Source organism: Palaemon carinicauda, chromosome 34, assembly GCF_036898095.1.
Source record: "Palaemon carinicauda isolate YSFRI2023 chromosome 34, ASM3689809v2, whole genome shotgun sequence".
Taxonomy (NCBI): domain Eukaryota; kingdom Metazoa; phylum Arthropoda; class Malacostraca; order Decapoda; family Palaemonidae; genus Palaemon; species Palaemon carinicauda.
In genome coordinates, this window is record NC_090758.1 from 32148016 (window position 1) to 32163464 (window position 15449).

A 15449-nucleotide genomic window follows, 5' to 3' on the forward strand; every position below is an offset into this window, starting at 1 on the left:
TTAAATGTGAGGAAATAGTCGAGATAATCGGCCGTGCTCCAGATAGCAGAAGACACTGAATCTTTAAAGCTCTACTTATACAGAGAGAGAAAAACAGACACTCAACACTACCCAGGATATGTTCCTTCTTCTTTCCTGTCAAAGGAACAACACACTGAGAAGTAACCTTACAAATCATGAGATCTACGGTCGAGACAATTCTACCGATCAAGACACTACCAACCAAGACCACTTTAATCAGCGACTGGACACCCTGCCTAGTCTTGATATACTCCCGGCAAGCGCTCTTACCAATCAGAACCCAGGTGCTGGAGGACAAGCTGGCGACTCATCATCCATGATTGAGTAGGAAGGGCAGTCTGCCTGAACTACAACTGCTCTCGGCGAATGGCTTAGCCAATGAGGACCTCATCCTTACCAATCCTACTATTTACTATGACCATGATGCAGTGAGAATCGTTCACCGAAACTCTTTCGTATACTATCTTGGAAGAGGAAAAATATATGCAGTGATATCTTAAATGTATAAAATATTGCCTGAGCTTCAGTAAAACTTTACCGGGAAGGTATATCATGCATGAAGTGTGAAGGTGCCTAGTCTAGGAAGCCTAGCACTCGTGAGGTTTAAAATATTTAGCCAAATTCACGATAACAAGGACATAATATAAAAATCCCTAGCTAAATTGCTAAATATCTAAAGTTAAGAAGCAAGTGATGCCGGGAAAGTCGTTCTAGGCTAACTAAATGTACAATAAGAACGACAGCGTCCATGACGCCATCCGGCTGGCAACAGCTCTTGTTACGTTAATTACGATCTCAATCAAGGAGTAAAACTGGCAAGAGCTTACATTTACGAAATTCAAAGATATTACTTAACTTTCCAGAGAAAGATGAAGCTGGTGAAGACATCATAACAGCGAAATAAATCCAAAACAGCGAGAGATAACATGCGATAAACACCGGTCAGCAAAGCTACAAGGGAAAGAATGGCCAGATGGCACCACGGGGCGGCAGGGTGGCACCTATTTACAATATAGTAGGAGCGTTGCCTTAATAACGGCTCTCCTATATTCTTGCCACTTTTTCCTCTTGAAGCGAAAAACGCTATTGGGGTGTAGATAGCTATGAGACGTGTCAAGAATATGTCCTCTGATTTTATGCAATATCCCTTATCAAAAATATTCAAGGGATATTCGCTCCAGGAGTTAGAATTCTGGATACCTCTGGTAAATTCTCTGGGATATATCACTGTAGTCAAATATAACCTAAGAAGCTACTAACGAAGGAACTTCCATCAGGACGATATGGCTACCTCACCCAAAAATAGATTTCTCCGCTTCGCTCAAAATCCGTTTTTATCCTTCGGATATAATTTTACATTTTTGCTTATCATTTTTAGGTAATTCTATTTTTTAGTTTATACTTTATAGGAAATTCTATTTCTAGTTCAGCATTTCTATTTAATTCTTTTTTCTAGTTTATCATTTGGATATAATTTCATATTTTACCTTATAATTTGGATATAATTATATTCCATTTTTTTATTCAATATTATGAAAATATTTAGTTTTTGTGAAGGTTTTATTCAAAGAAGTTTATACATATAATTAAGTTGAATTTGATATTTTTAAGTATAGAATTAATGAAGGGTTTTTATCCGTGTTTTTTTTTTTTTTTTTTTTTTGGGGGCAATATTTTCATACCACTTTTATGGTCTCGAAATATTCTCTCTCTAAAAAAAGAGAAAGCGAGAGAATAAGGCTAAAATGAGTTATAAAAAAACTTCCCAATTCAATTACATAGAGAGAGAGAGAGAGAGAGAGAGAGGAGAGAGAGAGAGAGAGGAGAGAGAGAGAGACTGTAAGATAAAGTAAGAGAGATATAAGTTTTCCCCTCCAGTTAACAGCATCCATTTTTAGCCGGAACATTTCCTCTCGGGTATAGAGGCATTGGAGCTAAAAGGATTTTTCATCGTTACAAATCTAAAAATTCATTTACAGTATATCCTTCGCTAACTCGTCGTTCCTGTGACATTGCGGAGGTTATAAAGAACTAGAGGACCAAAACGGCTCTTAGGGATATATTAAACCACAATTACATTTAAACGCCACTTCTCGAAAACTTGATTAGGGATACCTGGTACAACACTGTTTTGGGATCACCCAGCACATGGCTGCCAGAAACCACCAGATAAAATAATTTCTGAAAGCATTCGTGTTCTACTGGGAATATATTCCTTACTATTTTTCTTTTTCAGATGTGGGGAACTCTCTCTCTCTCTCTCTCTCTCTCCTCCTCTCTCTCTCCTCTCCTCTCTCTCTCTCTCTATATATATATATATATATATATACATATATATATATATATATATGCATATATTTAAATATATTTATATATATACATATATATATATATATATAAACTGGCCAAATCTTTGACATGAATGAGGCCATGTGGGAAGCATTTATCATGCAGTTAACGACAAACTTTTCAATTTGCTTTAACTACATATATATATAAATATATATACATATATATACACATATAGATATATATATATATATATATATATGTATATATATATATATATATATACATATATAGATATATATATATATATATATATATAAATATATATATATATATATATATACATATATATATATATATATATAAATATATATATATATATATATATATAAATATATATATATATATATATATATAAATATAAATATATATATATATATATATATACACACACACACTCAAACATATATATATATATATATATATACATATATATATATATATGTATATATATATATATATATATACATATATATATATATATATATATATATTGTAATGGCCTAGTTGGACCACAACACACACTAGGTCTACAGGACCATAAATAACCAATACCATAAATCTCAGGTGTTCAAAAGGCAGCAATCCCACAAAGATGGAAGCAAGCCCAGGTAAATGCAGCACAAGAATAACTCAAGGGGGATAACAAAACAATGAAATAAAAACCAATATATATTACAATTCAATAAAATACAGAAAGTAATAACTAAGCCTTATCATTAACATTAAATAAAAAATACCACTTACGAAACATATACCCAAATTATCAGTCAACACATTCAACCTCTGAAGGAGGAAAGGTTGCCCAGAGAGGAATAGAAAATAACGAAAAGAAAGGAATAACCTAAATTTTACATGCTAAAGGTTGATGAGATGATGAAGGACTCTTCCCATAAGTACTTCAACAAGGGCAGCGGACGGCAACTCTCAATACCAATATCAAGCTCCAACAGAAAATTAATCTGACACTGCAGCACAGCCGTAATCATACTCATTCATAATCTTGAACGCCGGATCCCAGTAATCTTGGTCAATACTTTACAAGAAATGAATGACACGCCTTACCGTCGCCAAGCGAGGCCCCTCTGGTAAGTACTGCACCAGAGGCAATAATAAAATGGCAGAGATGTGAAGTAACGGCCAACTGATGAGAAGATATATATTTGTTCAGAGACTTGTTGTACATCCAAGAGGTAACAGGCTCACAATTCAGGGTGCAGATACCAACTACCTGCAGCTTGGAAACCCGGTCTCAAGTCAACTCAGCAGAGCCAAAATATGGAGGGGAAAAACAGGGAGGATTAGTCAACAAGACTATACAAAAATACCACTGGAGTGAGGAGACCCCTACTAACAAGAAGGCGAACTAACCATGAACTTTACAGCCTTCAAAAATGAAAGAGGAACTTAAAAACTAACCTAAGTAAGTTGATACATTATAAAAAACCTAAGGCTTACTTACACCTCCTCGCCCAGAGAGAAAAAAAAAAACTTTTTTTTTCAAGACAAAGTGCAAAATTCAAGACAAAAATGCAAAAGTTTTCGTTAAAAGTTAAGGGAATCAAGTATACAATATACACACTTAAAATATAATATAAACAACAAACAAATGGATTAAAAATGTTAACAAATGTAAAGTATCACTATCACCATACACCAAATAATTGCACCAAGTCCCTCATCTAGGACTAAAATCATAAGACCAACCTGTATCAATAACTGATTATCACCATATGGGATCACCTAGGTTGCAAGAGGAGAGGGAGTGGCTACTAAAAAAAACATTATATACTACAAAACCAAATTTTCATACACCAATCACCAACAAAATATAGTGTCCAAATAAAGGATTCATTACCTGGGTAACTTGCAAATACTTATACTAACAGGTGACATCCTTAATGCCTCATAGGCTACCTAAAATATACACCACATCCTTCGTCAAATATAAATAGTACACCATTTTGCTGTTCACACTAGACTGGCAAGGTATGTGAAGGGAAAGGGGGTTCTTCCCTTGTGAATTGTTTAAAGCCGCGAAGGTATTATGATTTAATGTCCTGAAAATATCATACATCTTAGCTGTACTTTTTCACAGCACAACCCTCATAGTACCCGCACATTAACCTTTCACCCAAGTGTCTTGAACACATAAAATGTTACAGCACTAACACAGCACTTTTTTTTTACGCACTATTAACAATACTTTGGAGTCCACACTCTCCTGACAAAGGGGTGTATAAACAAATAAGTTTGTCACAAAAATCCTAACCTAATTTACATACCCAACTAACATAATAAATACCATCACCTGAAACATAAGGAGTCTAATATAGGATCATTCATAAATACCTAAACCACGACACATAACCAGATAATTTTGATAAAACCTCAGTTTTAAGCATAATTCAACCAAAAAAAAAAAATAACACCAGTTCATTATAAACTTCACTACCTCCACAAGCAATTAAAGGCTTAAAAATACAATTGATTAACCTATAAAATAACAGTTGCATGCGTCAACGAACAATAATAATCTTACATTTGGTCAACATCCATCTATCATATCAAATCATAATTAACCGTCAATACTACATCCAACATTGGAGTGTTACATTACATAATCGGTTCAACCAAATAAAAGAAACCATATATAAATAATTATTAATACTCAAACAGTTACCACGAGTGACAGAACTTACCAACAGGTGAAGAAAAACCCTTATAATTATTTCGTTCGCACTTACTCTGCCAGCCGGGACAATGCATCGGCCACCATATTCTCTTTACCTGGGATATGCTCAAATTCTAGATCGAATTCTTGGACCAAAATACTCCAGCGCATCAATCTCTGATTTTTATTCTTGTACCGATTCAAGAACGTTAATGGATTATGGTCCGTACAAACTTTAATAGGCCCACCTGAGGAGGAGAGATAGACATTAAAATGAGTTAATGCTAAGATCAAGGCCAACGTCTCCTTCTCGATTGTGGAATATTTTCTTTGAGGCAAAGTGAGCTTTTTAGAAAATACGCCACCGGGTGGACGATACCATTTCCGTCAGCTTGACTCAATACAGCACCAACCCCTACATCACTCGCATCAGTGGTAAGCTGAAATGGAGCGTCAAAATTGGGAGCTGTTAACAAAGGCCGACTAATGAGGACCAGTTTTATCCTCTCTAATGCATCCTGAGCCCCCTTACTCCAAACGAATTTAACATTTTTCTTCAACAAAGCAGTAAGAGGTTCCGCAATGTCTGAAAAATTGCGAATGAATCTGCGATAATAGCTTGCCATCCCTAATACCCTTCGAAAATCTTTCCGACATTTAGGAACCTCTACTTTACGAATGGCCTCAATGTTAGCCTCCTTGGGAGCCACCATACCTGCCCCTATCTCATGTCCAAGATATACCACCGTTGCTTTTGCAAAATCCAACTTTCTTAAATTAATAACCAGGCCTGCTTTCCTAAGTACTTTGAATAAGGCCTCAATTCTCTTCAGGTGCGACTGCCAGTCGTCGCTAAAAATAACCAAGTCATCGATATACACCACACACCCCTGTAGACCACTAACCAACGAATTCATAAGTCTCTGAAAGTTGGCAGCAGCATTTTTCATCCCAAAGGGCATTACCTTACACTGAAATAACCCCTGTTGGGTTACAAAAGCAGAAACACTTCTGGCCCTTTCCGACAAAGGCACCTGCCAATATCCCTTTAATAAATCAAATTATGTGATATATTTAGCCCGACCTATGCGATCAATGCAATCTTCCACTCGAGGCAATGGAAAACTATCAGCCTTGGTCCCCTCATTAAGCTTCCTATAATCAAAACAAAGACGATAGTCTCCGTCCGATTTCTTCACCAACACAACCGGAGATGACCAAGGACTACAACTCGGCTCTATTAAATTATGCTTGAGCATATACTCAACCTCTCTAGCAACAATCTCATTCTTTTTTGGGTTCAACCTATAAGGAGCCTGCTTCACGGGCGTGGCATCCCCTATGTCCACGTCATGCTGCAAGATCGTGGTCTTGCCGGGCACATTAGAAAACAAGTCCTTATATTCTAAAACCAAATTTTTCAAGGATTGTTGCTCATCTTTACCCAAGTGACCCAACATCCGAGGTAAATTTTCTAAAGCCTCGACATTACCTGCCAGCCATTCACTATCTTTCAAGTCCCTGTCCTCTGAAAAGGAATCATTATTATGCTCAACTGAAAAAGAAGCATCATAACCGACCAGGTCATTTCTACCATCACAAAGAGTCGCAATTGGCCTAACCTTCTCTCTTTCATGGAAAGCTTTCATCATATTTATATGTACCAATTGATGAGGCCTTCTCCTATCGGGGGTTTCCACCAAGAAGTTAACGTTATTTACCTTCTTCAATACCTTCCATGGTCCCTGGAAAGTAGCTTTGAGAGAATTACCTGGGATAGGTAATAGAACCAGTACCTTCTGTCCTACGTCGAAGTCCCGGGTCACAGTCTTTCTGTCAAAATAAAATTCCATTTTTTTCTGACTTTTCAACAAATTCTCGCCTGCAAATGACCAAGCCCTGATTAATTTAGCATTCAAATTATTAAGGTAATCAATCAAATTCAAATCAGGGGCATCTCCCTCCCAAGCCTCTCTCACCATATCCAGCCGACCCCTTACAGAATGTCCAAAAATCAAATTAAAAGGAGAGAGACCGAGAGATTGACCAGGAATAGAGCGGAAAGCGAATAAGAGGAATGGAAGGTTTTTATCCCATTCAGCCCCATTCCCAATACAATATTTCTTTAACATGCTCTTCATAGTTTGGTGAAAACGTTCCAAAGCACCCTGTGACTCTGGATGATAAGGCGAGGAAGTTACATGTTTAATGCCCAATTCAGTCATTTTCTGCTTAAAATAACGACTCGTGAAGTTTGTACCGCAGTCGGACTGAATTACCTTCGGGAGACCAAATTTTGAAAAGAAACCCATTAAGGCCTCTACAATCTTTTCACTCCTTATGGACCGCAAGGGAATTGCCTCGGGGTACCGAGACATACGATCCATAATAGTGAAAATATACTCATTTCCACTCCTTGACTTTGGGAGAGGACCAACAACATCAATTAACACTTCACGAAAAGGTTCTGACACAACGGGGATAGGTATTAATGGAGCCTTTGGAATAGATAGGTTAGATTTGCCGACTCTCTGACAAACCTTGCAACTATTAAAAAAAATTTTAACATCACGTTTCAGCTTGGGCCAAAAGAAATTATTTAGTAACCTACTGACTGTTTTGTGAATACCAAAAGGTCCCGCCATCACATTCTCATGAGCTAATGACATCAACTCATGAAGGTAACATTCAGGAACCACAATCTGTCGTATAATTTCGTAATCCTCCTCCGAGGCATGCATTGGTCTACTTATTCTATATAATATGCTATTAATTACCTTAAAAATACGAACTGTCACGTTCGTTATCTCACCAGACTCAATAGGGAGACTACCAAACTCCCTTTTCTGAGCCGAAACAAGTTCTTTAACAGTCCAATTGGGTTTTATTCTAACACTACTACTACTGTCTACAGATATATCATTACGTCCCAAACTACTCAAATCAACGTCGACTGTTGACTCTGCAGCGTCAACAGCCTTTGCCTTAGCATGAGTGACTACCCCTACTTCCACATCTGGATTAATCACAATTGGCACATATTTATTTTCATAAACAATCTCATTTCCGAGAACCACATCCACCTTTTTAATCGGAAATTTGTCAACAATAGCCAAACGGATATCCCTGAAAAATAAGGACAACCAAGATGAAATAGACCAATTGGGTAAGATTTTACCGTGTCCGGAAAACCACTCAAAATAACAAACTCCCGATTCTCATACACAAAATCATTCGGGACCGAATCTCTAAGAATTAATGATTGCGCGGCTTCGGTATCACGTAAAATATTGACTTTTCTCCCTTGGCTTTCACCATCCAGCGAGACTACACCCACGGCCAGAAAATCACAGAAGGAACTAACAGTCTCTGACTTTCTTAGTCATTGAGTCGGAGAGGGCAGAGCTCCACCCTGACTAGCACTTTTCTCAACCGCCATCACCGGATTACCTTTAATGTTACATACCTTTTTCCAAGCATAACACATTCTTTTGGTATGACCCCTCTTGTTACAGAAAAAACACGTCAAATGCCTCAGCTTTTGTGGATCATAAACACCCGACTCACTAAGTCTGTTATTTTGCGAGTAACACACCTTTGATTGGCCATTCGGAGAAACCTTATTTGATTGAACATTCTGAGAACCCTTATTTAACTGAACATTCTGAGAAACATTCTTTTGGTTATTAAAATCACCAGATCTCCCAGAACAACCCCAACGTGGTTTTTCCTTAAATACAGTCTCTTCATAGTATCTTCATGAGATAAAAAATACTCATCTGATGTCACAGCAACCTCCCGAAGGGAATCTAATTTCAACTCCTCCAAATGAACCTTCAAACGGTCAGGAGTACACCTTTTAAATTCTTCAACCAACAGCAACTGCTTTAGCTTATCAAAATTGTCCACCTCTTTAGATTTCAGCCAATCAGTAGCATATTGCTCCTTACTCCTTGCAAATTCTACGAAAGTCTGATTTTCATTTTTACTCAAATTACGGAACCTTTGCCAATAGGCCTCCGGCACGAGCTCATATGCCTTCAACACTATCGCCTTCACACTCTCATAAACCGAGGAGAGATCTTCTTCCAAAGCTACATATACCTTTTGGGCTTTCCCAATCAATTTACTCTGGATTAGGGTAGTCCATAATCCAATAGGCCATTCTAACCTGTTAGCAATTCTTTCGAATGTCATAAAGAACTCTGCAACATTATCTTCCTGGAAGTTCGGGACAAACTTCAAAGCCTGAGCTAAATTTGAGAAGGAGGAGGAAGCCTCAGCTCGAGAAGGAAACCCTGGTGACCCTGGCGTTTGCAAAGCCAACTTAGCTAACTCTTGCTTCCTTTCCCTCTCTCTCTCTTCAAACACTATTTTTTGCTGGTGTATTTCCATTTGTTTTAGACTAATCTGTCTATCCAAAATTTCTACTGACAATCCCTCTTCTTTCCTAACCTTGGGTTTGGCTCCTGTCTTAGTCTCCTTAACGCACTCATAAACCTTTAGCAATAGTATACCCTTCTTCATTGTTACCGTTCTTTCCACTTCAAAAAAATCTGCCACACTTTCTAACTCCTCTTTGTTTGATTCGGCCAACCTATCCTGCCATCCCTCTCCTTCAAGTAACTCTACGTTATTCTTGTTATCCATTTTGATCGCAAGTAATTACAACACTTTACATATAACAAAATTATTTCACTTGCAATAGCGCCAACCAACCAAACACTGAGGAGGTGTAACCATGCCACCTAACACTAACACCACCCCAAGAATTACGCTTGCACTGCAACAAGAACACCACAGGATACGATCAATCCTGGCAAGGTCGCCAATTGTAATGGCCTCGTTGGACCACAACACACACTAGGTCTACAGGACCATAAATAACCAATACAATAAAACTTAGGTGTTCAAAAGGCAGCAATCCACAAAGGTGGAAGCAAGCCCAGGTAAATGCAGCACAAGAATAGCTCAAGGGGGATAACAAAACAATGAAATAAAAACCAATATATATTACAATTCAATAAAATAAAATGCTGCTATTTGAAAGATTTTTATCATATAGTCACAATTTTGGAGTCTAAACCTATATTTTCAAGGATGTTCTAAACATTAAAAGCAAATGTGGGCACATAAGACAAATATTTAAGAAGCAAATGGCCTTTTTGTTACAGAAATTGCCTACAAAAATATTAAACCAGCTGTAATCATATTTATTCTGTAATTTAACGCAAAGTAAAGAATGTATTTGAAGGTCAAACATAAGTACAGTGTTTTATTAACTCAATATGAAGAGTTTTATATTAACTTAATCCCAAAATAGGTCTTATCCTTGTAACCATCAATTGCTAGTACAGTACTGAAATGACTAATTTAAGTACAGTCTAATCACACACAGGCAACCCCCCCCCCCCTACCCCTGCATTTGCACAGAGCCGTACATGCTAGTTGTGCTTTCACACACTTGCATCTTCCTCTGCAGCCTTTGACACATCCACATTTCAGGAATTCCATACAGGAAACTGATGCTTGAGGCAGATCTGACCAATAGGGTTCCCATGCATTCCCAGGTCCTTTCATCCAACCCCATTCAACAGGTGAAGGTAACACGGGATTAGGGAGAAGTGACTGGCCCCAAACATGACCCGCTTGATAAGATGCTCATATGACATGCTGGTAGAGAGCAGCAGAAGTTGGTGGTATGAGATCAATAGACCTGCCCTTCCTGGTGAAGAGATCTTTTCTCGCTTCATAAGCTGATGTGGCAGATGCCATAAAGCAGAACAACAAATCGCTCAAGGTTTGCCATGTGCTGGTCAATTCTCTCCAGTGTTGGTACATTCCCTAGGTCTGCAAACACCTCGGTTACACTTTCACATATTTGCCACGTCTCCCAAGAAGGTTTCTTCCTTTACCAGCAAAGGAGGATGTGTTGTCACACTCGCTGAAGGCAGGAAACATAGGCAGAGCTCGACACTTTGGACCTAGAGAACCAGCTATGGTGTGTACAGGGATATATTTGAAGTTGTCCCCAACCCTAAAGCTGATCCACAGTTCACTTGCATGAATTGGAAGACACAATGCTATAGCTAACACTACTATATCAGTGTCCACAGTTCTGATCATGATCCTCTCACAACCGTGTTGAACAGCATCTTTTGCATGGAGAAGAAGCCTTGTGTCTGCTTCCTCATGGGAGCACGGAGATATTTAATCCATACTGTCCCTCTGGGGGTTGCAAAGGACCAATTCTCCTTTTGTGGACATAATTTGCTTGCCCTCCGGACAGCTGACAGTAGTACATTGATCCGATAGAAAACTGAAGAGCTCGGCTTTGTTTGCATCACACCGCAAGAAAGCTTTCTAGTTGCCAGGAACAGGAGCGTTAGCCTTTACTTTTCTGCGGTCCCCCTCTCCTCTGAGACTCCTAGCAGTCACCTTCAGACTGTCTTGGAAGTACTGATCAAAGATAATATCAACTCTTCTTGCTTACTCCAGTTGACGCTTTACATGTGGTACAAATACCTGGTCGGCATACTCTTGAAATGTTCTTGATCCACCTGGGTTAAGCATATTAACAATGGCAGCCCCATCTACTGTAGAAGAACTGCATCAGTATCAGGCTTGTCCTTGATTGTGGTACTATGCTGTGTAAGGAATGGGAAAAGATCATCTTTGGTCCCATGTTGAAGTAATCCACCCTGTGACAATGATGGTGGACTGGATTGGTTTTCATGGCAGAAAAACTCATCAATATCCCCATCTCTCACTTGGCAAGACACATACAGTTTCAATGATGCAATTTGTTGCTTCTCCTTTGACACTTTGCGGGTAGGCTGGCTGCTGAATAGAGGAAATTTGTTCCTTTTGATAGGGTCTGTCAGACTTTTGGTTCTGTCTTCTAGCAGTTCCTTCACAAAATCACTATATTGCTCATTTCCCATCCTTTTGATATGCCTTACAGTTTCTATAACCTCTTTGTCTACAACATCCTGGGTGCCTAATACAAGAAGATCAGATGAATTTTCCATAAATGGATTTCCCATGTCTTCTAATGTATCACAAAGGATTTGACTTGATTTCTGTATGTTGTCTGCACCCCCTGTTGAGCTTCATGGTGTCTTTGGTCTGAATGCTTTTCCGCCTGTCCCCGGAGTCCTTCCACCAAAGTTTTAAACTCATTCACAACTCTTGACACTTCTGGCCCAGCCACCATCCATCTTTGGAGTTGTGCACTGTTTTCAGTTATGCCCACAGCATCTCCTTTAATCTGTTTGTTGTTCTGTTCGTGAGCTTGGTCTAATGGGATGCCGGAAAATGAGTGTTGTGTTTTGTGAACAACAAACTTTCCCTCTGAGAATTCAGCAGCAACCTCAGGATGCATCAAATCTAGGGAAGCCATATCTCTAATATGCACTGCAACCCAACGAGCATATTTTGGGTGGTCAAGTGCAAAGAACCATGGGGCCAGCTTTGTGAGTGCAGCCTTGTACAGATTGAAGTTGCCTTGTGGCAATGATTGGAGGAAATCCATCAAAACTAGTTTTAGGTCAAGTGTGATGGACCAGAAGTTAAACATAGGTCCTGCATTTTCCATTTTCACTCTCCATTGCTCATAGCTTAGAGGATCTGTGGTGTGGTCTTCTGTTTGGTGACGCTTGTTGGCTCTATACATGAGAATGTACAAGCTCCCTGCGGTCACCTGGTGGGCATGCCTCGTTCTCATTATATGTGCAGCCTTCAGGAAGGAATCTGCAGTACCTTGAGGCTATCTCTGCCTGCACAAGGGTGTTGGTCCATCCAGTTCCTTCCAGCCAGTCTCCAAGAACTCTGAGAAAGGCCAGCTCAATGTGTAAGCCACCAAATATCACTACAACTTGATTCTCTCCGTGAATGTTGGGGTATTACCACTGGAGTTGTTTGGCAATAGCATACATTGGCTGATCACAGGCAACTACAGGGATCTGAACAAAATTCAGAAAATCTACTGCATACTTCATAACTTTCAAAGTATGGGCATTAATGGCACTTGACTTAGCCTCCTCATAGAACAGTGGGAGCAATGAGCTGATGTCCGAAGGAGCAGGCTATTCTGTGTGGGCCTGATCAGCATGGTATGCAGCCCAGGATGTCCTTAGGTCTGTTGATGACTCCGCTTCTATCTGTTATTTCACATGTTTCAACCACCTGCAAAATGATTGTATAACAAACAAAATGGTTGTCACTGTAGAATTGTAAGAATTGAGACAGATAACAACAAACTATTGAGCAATTTTTCAGTATGTTTGACTTATTTCAGAATTTAAATGGGCATTTGCTGGTAAAATATTGTTCTCCTGTACTTATATTTATTCTCATTGTTTAGAATATCCTTGAAAATATAGGTAAAGACTCCAAAATTGTAACTATACGATGAAAATAGTTCGAATAGCAGCATTTTCCTGAATTTTGGCGGCCATCTTGAAAAAAGCAGCCATATTGGAAAGATATCAAATGGGTCTCTATCACATTTCAAAAGGTACATCAAAAGCTAACTTTGTGCAAAATTTGGTGCTTTTAACCGAATGTGAACGATTCTTCCATATTTTTACCGAAAACGGCTGGACTACAGGGACATTTTAGCCCTTTCCAGTGACCAAGGTAAAGCTAGAAGGGGTAAGTTCTGATACAGGTAAATCCAAATTGGTATCCAGAATTATTGGGCTTCAGATGCAGGTGGATTCTGAGTGGGTATGTTTAAGATGTGATTTCAAAGTGGGTAGGTTTCAGAAGTTAATTCAAAAGTGGTGCGTTTCAGATGCGAATTCGAGAGTGGTGGATTTTAAATGAAAGCTAATAAAAAAAGTAATGGGTTTCATTTGATGGTGAATGCAAATTTGGTGGGTTTCAGTTGAAGGTAAATTCGAAAGTGGTGGGTTTCAGATATGATTTCAAAATTGGTGGCTTTCAACTGTGAATTCAATGGTGGTGGTTTTAAGAAGAACGTAAATCCAAAAATAAGGTGCTTCAGCTGAAGGTGAATTTAATAATGGTTAGTTTCAAATGAAGTGAGTTCAAGTAAAGGATCTTCAGATGGAGTAAATTCAGAGACGAGATATCAGACAGGTATATAGTGAAGGGGGAAGCTTGGCCATATGGAAATCCAAATTGTGAATTTTAGATAAAGGTATAAATTGACTGGGAAGTTCAGACAATATTAGGCTACACCTAAAAGAGGACGGTAAAAAAACAAAAGGTATATACGGAAAAAAGGTCGTTTTTTATTTTATACAGGAAAGGGGCGTAAGGACAATACTAGATGCAGAAAAGAAAGGTTCTAACAAAGATAATAACAAAAATGTTAAATTTAGGAGAAAGTTAAAGACAAAGAAAGGTAAGTTTAGACAAAGGTAAATACAGAAAAAGGTAGGTGTGGACAAAGATAAATACAGAAAAGAGGCAAGCGTGAAATGAAAGTTCAGACAAAGGTAAAAACAGAAAGGTATTGTTTGGACAAAGATGAATACAGAAATGGTACGTTCAAACAAAGATTAATAGAGAAAGGGGGATTTTCTCCAAGAGTAGATAAAAGGAAGGGGAATTTGGACAATGTTTGTTACAGAAATGGTAAAGTTAGGACAAGTGACAATGCAGAAAAGGGAAGTTTAGACAAAGTTATAGATAAACACACACACACACACACACACACACACACACACACATATATATATATATATATATATATATATATATATATATATATATATATATATATATATATATATATATATATATATATATATATATATATATATATGTGTGTGTGTGTGTGTGTGTGCGTGTGTGTGTGCGTGTGTATGTGTGTGTGCGTGTGCGTGTGCGTGTGCGTGTGCGTGTGTGTGTTTGTGTGTGTGTGTGTGTTGGTGGGTTTGGGTGTGGGTGTATATATTTTACCTATAGATCTTCATATAAGTTTCAGAATGCTCTCTCTCTCTCTCTCTCTCTCTCTCTCTCTCTCTCTCTCTCTCTCTCTCTCTCTCTCTCTCTCTCTCTCTCTCTCTCTCTCTCAATAAACATTTAGAAATAACAATTCAAAAATGTATAAAACCTTTTGTAAACAGTTCCTCCTTTTAATTCCAGGAATGCCCCCCTCATCAGGCCAGCAACCAAAACCACATACCTTGGCACTTTTCATCTCACTCGCGATTGTTGCCATCTTGAGTGATAACCTCAGTCTCAGCTTGCGCCAAAGCTGACTCGTTTCGGGTCACCCTCGAGTGGAGTAAGGCTTCAAGTGTTTTTATGCTGAATTAATCCATTTTCTGCTCTATTCCTGTGAGGGTTTTCAATCAACTCGGTTTGCGAATAGATTTTCAAAATGTGTTTCAATGTGTTGTCCGGCACTTATACAATGTGTGAAATATAC

At 38.4% G+C, this 15449-nt stretch overlaps 1 protein-coding gene across 1 annotated transcript in view; it reads right to left on the minus strand.

Moving 5' to 3' along the window:
- LOC137626797 (uncharacterized) overlaps window positions 1–15449 on the minus strand; it is a 783811-nt gene that overhangs the window by 464444 nt on the left and 303918 nt on the right. The gene's annotated exons all lie outside the window — the stretch shown is intronic.